This window comes from Gymnoscopelus braueri (assembly GCF_963280865.1).
Source record: "Gymnoscopelus braueri genome assembly, chromosome: 10".
NCBI classification, from domain to species: Eukaryota; Metazoa; Chordata; class Actinopteri; order Myctophiformes; family Myctophidae; genus Gymnoscopelus; species Gymnoscopelus braueri.
The window spans coordinates 15,801,064-15,811,063 of record NC_137611.1 but is presented as its reverse complement, the minus strand read 5'-3'; the positions used below and the strand labels follow the sequence as shown (position 1 = coordinate 15,811,063).

Genomic DNA, 10,000 nt, shown 5'->3' with positions numbered 1-10,000 from the left:
GTAGCGCTTCGGTGCCGAACACGGTCTGAACCGTGTTTTCACAGAGTAGCGTTTCGGTGCCGAACAGTCTGAACCGTGTTTTCAATCTCTTTAGTTTTTTTTCTCAGAATCACCCATGGTGATTCTGAGAAGGAAGGGCCTTATAGATCACCGTGCCAAAAAACATGGCTCCCCATCCGCTTCCGTTCTATCTCCTTCTCTAAAACCCCTATAACTCCAAAACTTTTTACGTTGGGGAAAACGACTAATTTTGTATGCGCGATCGCTGCGCCATTGTGACCCGCGGGAAAGATGTTATCGTTCCAGGCGTTAGCCAGGACCATGCTTTGTTTCACATGGATTGCTCGTCTTGGAGTCTACAGCTTAAACAGTGCCGCGCAGCTCAACGGTGAGATTTCTGGCACCGAACGCAATCTGTTATTATAAAATTCTGGCACCGAATGTGTTAGCACATTGACTGCCATGATGGATGTAATATTACGTCATCTTGTGTTTTTAGTGATTTACGCTAGAGGGTGCCCTTCGCCAACCTATGAATGATGCCTTGACTTTGAGAGAAGGATCCACCCGGAAATGACGTCATCTAAAATACCTGGCAATGAATGTATTAAAGCAGTGCTTCTCTTTTTCATGCCAGGGACCCCCAAATTGATATATATTTGGCCGCGGACCCCCATCTGTAAATATGTTGTGCCAGGGACCCCCAGAACCAAAGATTTGTGTATCCTTAGAAAATATATATATATTAAAAAAATGTCACTAATGTTCAAGATTTTTGAAAAATAGCAGATCTACAAGCTCATGAGCTTGTATATCTGCTATTTTTTAATAGCCAAGGCATAAAAGGTTACCTCCCCCAAGGACCCCTGGGGGTCCCCGGACCCCACTTTGAGAACCACTGTATCAAAGAACGCTAGAGCTGTTTGGGAAAAAAAAAACTGCATCAACTCATCACCTCCCATGGTGCCGTGCTGCACGTATAGCACGCCAATGTCACGGATAGGAGGAGAAGGTCACGTGTGTGTGTGTGTGTGTGTGTGCGTGTGTGTGTGCGCATGTGTGTGTGTGTGCGTGTGTGTGGGGGCTGCGGTTATACTGTATCTGCGTGGATTTTCGCACGCACAACACGTGTGTGTGTGTGTGTGTGTGTGTAAGTAAGTACATGACACACTTTGTAGACTGTGTCGGTGTGCAGTGTAAAGTGTGCGTGAGTGAAGATTGTGTGTGCGTTTGAACTATTACCTATACCCTCATTAGGGGGATTCTACAGCGTACAGCATACGTGTGTGTGTGTGTGTGTGTGTGTGTGTGTGTGTGTGTGTGTGTGTGTGTGTGTGTGTGTGTGTGTGTGTGTGTGTGTGTGTGTGTGTGTGTGTGTGTGTGTGTGTGTGTGTGTGTGTGTGTGTGCGTACACACAGTATCTATGCATGTGTGTGCCTGCCCTACTGTGTGCGTTTCTGCGCGCGTGCGTGCGTGCGTGCGTACGTGCGTCTATGCGGTGTGCTTGCATGCTCTTAATACTTGTTATCATGAAGTGCAGGTCCTGGCAGAGCCGGTGATGAGAGGAGGACATTTTGTTGACACCTGCAGGTCTGAGTTGAGTTGAGGTGAGGTTGTGGTAGAGCTGTTAGTAGCGCTGAGGCTTAAGATCACAGTTACAGTTAACCTCTCTAAAAGCATGATGGCGCCCTGAGATCGGGATCTCGGGGTTCAGTCCCCGCTGTCGAGTCATACCAAAAAACTACTTTAAAAAATGGTGCCCAATGTCGTCTGGATTTGACCTAGAGCAATTGGTTCTCAAAGTGTTGTCTGGGGACCCCCAGGGGTCCTTGGGGGGGGTACCAGGAGGTCCCCAGAAAAATTAGTTAATAAAGCGTCACAATCATTGTAACCCCTTTATCTATATTTTATACTTCAGCTATTCAAAAATAGCAGATATACAAGCTCATAGTATATATATATGAAAAAAAAATCTTGAACATTTGTGCAAATCTTTGCATATATATCTCTTTTAAGCGAACATTTGTAACTCAAATCTTTGCTTCTGGGGGTCCCTGGAACAAAATATTTTGAGATGGGGGAATACATATCATTTTGGGGGTCCTTGACATGAAAAAGTTTGAGACCTTTGAGAACCACTGATATAGAGTCTTGTATTTCTCGTTCTGTTCATGTTTAGTTTTCTGTCTTCCGTATCTCATGTGTAATCAGCCCTCATGTTTATATTACAGTCTTGCTCCCCAGTCGGTCCTTGTCAGGTCATTGTTCAGTAGCGCATCAGTAGTGATTGTAATGTATTCTCTGTTCACTTGTATTAAAAAACACCCAATCGTGGGTTTTGAACACTACCTGTCTTGCTGTCCTGCAGTTATAGGTCCACAATCACAGCTAACGGTGAGGTGAAACTCTTGCTTAATGCAAGGCTTCCACGTTTCACGCTCAAGGAGCAAAAGAAAAGAATTACAAAAAGCCTGAAAACGCGGTTAAAATCAGTATCTTGGCGGTATGTGACTGCCTCCCTGCTTGGCACCACTCAGTATCGAAGTGTTGGATTGGGGGTAATTAAGTCCTATGCGACATACTAGTGTCTTGTCCAGGAGGAGTACTTGTACATCATGTCCAGCAGTGGTGTAAAGTAACTAAGTACATTTACTCAAGTACTGTACTTAAGTACAATGTTGAGGTATTTTTTACTTCACTGGAGTATTTCCAATTTTCAGTACTTTTACTTCTACTCCACTACATCTCAGAGGCAGATATTGTACTTTTACTCCACTACAATTACTTGAAAAATTTTGATTATTATTGCAAGACATACATTAACCACTTCAGCCCTATATATATTTTCGGCCATTTGAAAATAGCCGATCTACAAGCTCACAATGCGTCGCGATGCGACGCATTGTGAGCTTGTAGATCTGCTATTTTCAAAAGCTTAGTCTACCTTTTATATACATTTGAAAACTTGTGAAATGGGACATTCTGCATAATGAGTATACTTTCTACTTTTGATACCTTAAGTACATTTTTAAACCAATACTTCCGTAATTTTTAAATTTTGAATTCCGGACTTTTACTCCTAACAGAGTATTTCTACATTGCAGTATTGATACTTTTACTTAACCCATTAAGACCTGGAACGCATCTTTGTCACTTTAGATTTCTTTGGCTATTCAAAAATAGCAGATCTACAAGCTCATAGCGCGGCACCGAGTGCCGCGCTACGAGCTTGTAGATCTGCTATTTTTGAAAAATTGTGAAAAAATATGTTTTTGATTTTCTTTCAAAAAACTGTTAGGATTTAGAAAATGTTTAGAAGCGGCCTCAGGTCTTAATGAGTTAAGTAACAAACGTGAGTGCTTTTTACACCACTGATGTCCAGGAGGTGTACTTGTAAATCATGTCTCGGGGATGACGCCTCACGCTACAGAAGCAGGAGACAGATTGCCTTATGGGGGGCACACCACCACACGCATGGCTCCAGCCCAAGGCTACTCACTTACTGCTTTATTATGATAAAAAATTGCTTGTGATCTTTGCTATTTTCGAAAACGTTTGAAGATTTTACGCCTAATAATAAAGACATGCCCCAAAATGTGGATGCCATGTTGGAAGTGGTTAAAGGAACGCTCTGGATGTTGCTGTGTGCAAAAGCACGTGATTGAGTCCCGTGTATGCACATCAGTGCGTGTGTGTGTGCGTGTTCGTGTGTGTGTGTGCGTGTGTGCGTGTGTGTGTGTGTGTGTGTGTGTGTGTGTGTGTGTGTGCGGTTGGTCAGATATGCTGCTCCACTGCTGATGGTCCTGTGATCGTGCTTGCTCGCCCCCTCCCTCCCCCCTCTCTCTCTCTCTCTCGCTCTCTCTCTTTCTCCTCTCCTTGTCCTTTCTTTTACTATGTAATAAAGAGCCTTCTGCCCTGTCCGTGGGCGTGCCATGCACACACGAACACTCCAGACACACACACACACACACACACACACACACACACACACACACACACACACACACACACACACACACACACACACACACACACACACACACACACACACACATCGTCAGACACACTAGAGATGACTCAGGTGATAGCAGAGCAGAAAACAGAAGAAAAACTGAATATGAGGCAGTGTGTGCGTGTGCGTGTGCGTGTGCGTGTGCGTGTGTGCGTGCGTGTGTGCGTGCGTACGTGCGTGCACATGCGTTTGTGCGTGCGTGCGCATGTGTGTGTTAGCAACTTACATGTGCACGAGGATAGAGAGAGAGAGAGAGAGAGAGAGAGAGAGAGAGACTAAAAAGCCTACTGCGAATGTGTGTACTGCATGTATAATAAATATGTGATGTGTACTTTATTACTCACACATGTGCGTGTGTGTGTTCATTCATTGTCTTTGTCGGAAAGTACTGTCAGAAAGCATCAATCTCATTGGCCATATATACCGTATAATACCACAAAATAGCCGATCTACAAGCTCACGACGCGTCGCATTCGCGACCACACATTGTAGATGGTTGTGAGCTTATGTTTTGTGAGCACGCACGCACGGACGCGCACACACCGCGGTACGACGCTGTGTAAATTAACGGCTCCTATGAATCACCAGCAAACATCTGTACACTATCACTCCTATGAATCATAAGCAGCTCATTTCCTTCCAAACCCAGACCTGAATGAGTCTGGAACAACGCTTCCATCCAGCCCAACGTCTCTGCCAAAGGAGAAGACAAAGGGCCTTTTATATTCTTAAAACTAAACACGGCAGTCACACAATCTACACACCGTCTACATTCTTTCTTTTCTGCCGGGGACCCCCGAAAACAGAAAGCTCTGTTTGTGTTGTACATTAATACTTATACACAGTGGTGGAAAAAAAGTATCAATACTGCAATATAGCAATACTCTGTTCCAAGTAAAAGTCTGGAATTCAAAATGTGCTTGAGTAAAAGTACAAAAGTATGGGTATCAAAATGTACTTAAAGTACCAAAAGTAGAAAGTACTCACTATGCAGAATGTCCCATTTCAAGTTTTCAAAATGTATGAAATATCTTTTGAAAATAGCAGATCTACAAGCTCACATGCGACACACGCTTGTAGATCGGCTATTTTCAAATGGCCGAAATGTATTGGGTTGGAGTGGTTAATGTATGTTTTGTGGTAATATTCAAGTAACTAAAGTTTTCAAATAATTGTAGTGGAGTAAAAGTGCAATATTTGCCTCTGAGATGTAATGGAGTAGAAGTGAAAGTACTGACAACTGGAAATACTCCAGTAAAGTAAAAAATACCTCAAAATTGTACTTAAGTACAGTACTTGAGTAAATGTACTTAGTTACTTTACACCACTGCTTATACAGCGGTTTGACTTATGGGCAACACACATTTCTTTTGGATCACGGACAGTAACGGTTTCCTGTGTTTGTCTTTCGTCCATCCTGACTCATCCTGGTGCCTGGATGGATTCATGCCATTGCTGGGAAAGGAGGCCTGATCCATCCGTGATGATGAGAGATGTGCTTTTCAATCCAATGCAAGGGAGAGGGGAGGCAGAAATGACCAGTGTTGGAAAAAGTAAGTGGCTCAGGGGTAGAGGCTATAAGGGTCGGCAGTGACAGTGAAAATATCAGATCTACAAGCTCACAATGAATGCGTCACATCGCGACGCATCGTGAGCTTGTAGATCGGCTATTTTCAAATGGCCAAAATGTATATAGGCTAGGGCTGAAGTGGTTAATATGTTTTGTAGTGATAATCAAAATCTACAAAGTAACTAGTAACTACATTTTTTTCAAATAATTGTAATGGAGTAAAAGTACAATATTTGCCTCTGAGCTGTAGTGGAGTAGAAGTAAAAAGTACTGGAATTACTCAAGTAAAGTACAAATACCTCAAAATTGTACTTAAGTAAATGTACTTAGTTACTTTTCCACCACTGGAAATGACCTGATCTAGCCTGACTTATCGAAGAGGAGGGGGGGGGGGGCGCGGAAAGGCTTTCATTAAAAAACAGGGAACAATGTCATAATCAGCTTTTTAGGTCAAAAACTTACAACGATTTCTGTGCTTTTTTTGAAGTGGAGCCAGAAGGCATCAATCTCCTGCCAGCCGTGTGTATACACGATCCATCGGCTAATAATAAAGACATGCCCCAAAATGTGGATGCCATGTTGGAAGTGGTTAAAGGAACGCTCTGGATGTTGCTGTGTGCAAAAGCACGTGATTGAGTCCCGTGTATGCACATCAGTGCGTGTGTGTGTGCGTGTTCGTGTGTGTGTGTGCGTGTGTGCGTGTGTGTGTGTGTGTGTGTGTGTGTGTGTGTGTGTGTGCGGTTGGTCAGATATGCTGCTCCACTGCTGATGGTCCTGTGATCGTGCTTGCTCGCCCCCTCCCTCCCCCCTCTCTCTCTCTCTCTCGCTCTCTCTCTTTCTCCTCTCCTTGTCCTTTCTTTTACTATGTAATAAAGAGCCTTCTGCCCTGTCCGTGGGCGTGCCATGCACACACGAACACTCCAGACACACACACACACACACACACACACACACACACACACACACACACACACACACACACACACACACACACACACACACACACACACACACACACACACATCGTCAGACACACTAGAGATGACTCAGGTGATAGCAGAGCAGAAAACAGAAGAAAAACTGAATATGAGGCAGTGTGTGCGTGTGCGTGTGCGTGTGCGTGTGCGTGTGCGTGTGCGTGTGCGTGTGTGCGTGCGTGTGTGCGTGCGTACGTGCGTGCACATTGCGTTTGTGCGTGCGTGCGCATGTGTGTGTTAGCAACTTACATGTGCACGAGGATAGAGAGAGAGAGAGAGAGAGAGAGAGAGAGAGAGACTAAAAAGCCTACTGCGAATGTGTGTACTGCATGTATAATAAATATGTGATGTGTACTTTATTACTCACACATGTGCGTGTGTGTGTTCATTCATTGTCTTTGTCGGAAAGTACTGTCAGAAAGCATCAATCTCATTGGCCATATATACCGTATAATACCACAAAATAGCCGATCTACAAGCTCACGACGCGTCGCATTCGCGACCACACATTGTAGATGGTTGTGAGCTTATGTTTTGTGAGCACGCACGCACGGACGCGCACACACCGCGGTACGACGCTGTGTAAATTAACGGCTCCTATGAATCACCAGCAAACATCTGTACACTATCACTCCTATGAATCATAAGCAGCTCATTTCCTTCCAAACCCAGACCTGAATGAGTCTGGAACAACGCTTCCATCCAGCCCAACGTCTCTGCCAAAGGAGAAGACAAAGGGCCTTTTATATTCTTAAAACTAAACACGGCAGTCACACAATCTACACACCGTCTACATTCTTTCTTTTCTGCCGGGGACCCCCGAAAACAGAAAGCTCTGTTTGTGTTGTACATTAATACTTATACACAGTGGTGGAAAAAAAGTATCAATACTGCAATATAGCAATACTCTGTTCCAAGTAAAAGTCTGGAATTCAAATGTGCTTGAGTAAAAGTACAAAAGTATGGGTATCAAAATGTACTTAAAGTACCAAAAGTAGAAAGTACTCACTATGCAGAATGTCCCATTTCAAGTTTTCAAAATGTATGAAATATCTTTTGAAAATAGCAGATCTACAAGCTCACATGCGACACACGCTTGTAGATCGGCTATTTTCAAATGGCCGAAATGTATTGGGTTGGAGTGGTTAATGTATGTTTTGTGGTAATATTCAAGTAACTAAAGTTTTCAAATAATTGTAGTGGAGTAAAAGTGCAATATTTGCCTCTGAGATGTAATGGAGTAGAAGTGAAAGTACTGACAACTGGAAATACTCCAGTAAAGTAAAAAATACCTCAAAATTGTACTTAAGTACAGTACTTGAGTAAATGTACTTAGTTACTTTACACCACTGCTTATACAGCGGTTTGACTTATGGGCAACACACATTTCTTTTGGATCACGGACAGTAACGGTTTCCTGTGTTTGTCTTTCGTCCATCCTGACTCATCCTGGTGCCTGGATGGATTCATGCCATTGCTGGGAAAGGAGGCCTGATCCATCCGTGATGATGAGAGATGTGCTTTTCAATCCAATGCAAGGGAGAGGGGAGGCAGAAATGACCAGTGTTGGAAAAAGTAAGTGGCTCAGGGGTAGAGGCTATAAGGGTCGGCAGTGACAGTGAAAATATCAGATCTACAAGCTCACAATGAATGCGTCACATCGCGACGCATCGTGAGCTTGTAGATCGGCTATTTTCAAATGGCCAAAATGTATATAGGCTAGGGCTGAAGTGGTTAATATGTTTTGTAGTGATAATCAAAATCTACAAAGTAACTAGTAACTACATTTTTTTCAAATAATTGTAATGGAGTAAAAGTACAATATTTGCCTCTGAGCTGTAGTGGAGTAGAAGTAAAAAGTACTGGAATTACTCAAGTAAAGTACAAATACCTCAAAATTGTACTTAAGTAAATGTACTTAGTTACTTTTCCACCACTGGAAATGACCTGATCTAGCCTGACTTATCGAAGAGGAGGGGGGGGGGGGGCGCGGAAAGGCTTTCATTAAAAAACAGGGAACAATGTCATAATCAGCTTTTTAGGTCAAAAACTTACAACGATTTCTGTGCTTTTTTTGAAGTGGAGCCAGAAGGCATCAATCTCCTGCCAGCCGTGTGTATACACGATCCATCCGCGCTAGCAGCGAGGGGACAAAGGGAATATTTGGTTCAATCTATTGGCGAGCTATTAGCCTTGGCAGACGCATTCCTTACTTGGCGCGTAACGCAGGAGGAGTAGAGAAGCCGGGAAGTTAAGCTTATTAAACCATTAAGCCCGGGAACGCGTCTGTGTCATTTCTTTTCTTTTTCTTTGGGCTATTCAAAAATAGCAGATATACAAGCTCATAGAGCTTGTAGCTTGTAGATTTTTTTTGAAAAATTTTGAAAATTTGGGGAAATCTTTGAATATATATATTTTTAAGCAAACATATTTAACTGTCAAATGTCTTTATTTTTCTGAAAAACTATTGTTGCTATGTCTGTGGCGCTCAAACTTTTTCTTGTCAAGGACCCCCAAAATTATATGTTTTTGGCCGCCGATCCCCATCAAAATAGGTTGTTACAAATGTTCGCCTGAAAAAAACTATATATATTAAAAGATTTACACAAATGTTCAAGATTTTTTCAAAAATAGCAGATCTACAAGCTCATAGCGCTATGAGCTTGTAGATCTGCTATTTTCTAATAGCCAAAGTATAAAATAATGGTTAAAGTGGTTACACAAGATGCGTTCCCGGTCTCAATGGGTTAAACTCAACCGAAAGTCAAACTCGCATAAGAGAATCACGGCCCCGACCGAATGCCAAACATTCTGAAGCGCTAAGAAGCACACTGTGTGTGTGTGTGTGTGTGTGTGTGTGTGTGTGTGTGTGTGTGTGTGTGTGTGTGTGTGTGTGTGTGTGTGTGTGTGTGTGTGTGTGTGTGAGCAGCCTAGTCTTAATGTGAAACACTGCTATGTCGGATTCCATTATACCCCACCACCACCCCTCGAATATAAAATGCCACAGTTGCAGGAATAACATTGTGGGGTAGAGGGGGTACTATCACACACACACACACACACACACACACACACACACACACACACACACACACGCCGGCATCGCCTTGACAACGTTAAGAACACACGTTAAGGCGGTGCAGAATGTTAAGTGCTGCCGTGTCTAACATTAACTCCATTTTCCAAAGGTCAGAGCCTGGTGCTTGGGGCAGTGATGAATCGAGCACTTCATTCCTTTAGCTTATAAACCCCTCTTCTTTCTTTCTTTCTTTCTTTCTTTCTTTCTTTCTCTCTCTGTGGATGTACAGAGAGGCTAATCCCTCCATACTTACTACACCCCCCCCCCCCCGCCTCCTGTATGTATGTGTATGTACCTCGAGTCGTCTCTCATTTCCTGTTTCTTTCTTTCTCGTGCAGTCGTTTCTCTCTCTCTCTCTCTCT

At 43.2% G+C, this 10,000-nt stretch overlaps 1 protein-coding gene across 4 annotated transcripts in view; it reads right to left on the bottom strand.

The window, feature by feature from the left end:
• Nucleotides 1-10,000, bottom strand: part of kirrel1b (kirre like nephrin family adhesion molecule 1b) — a 119,601-nt gene that overhangs the window by 82,098 nt on the left and 27,503 nt on the right. The gene's annotated exons all lie outside the window — the stretch shown is intronic.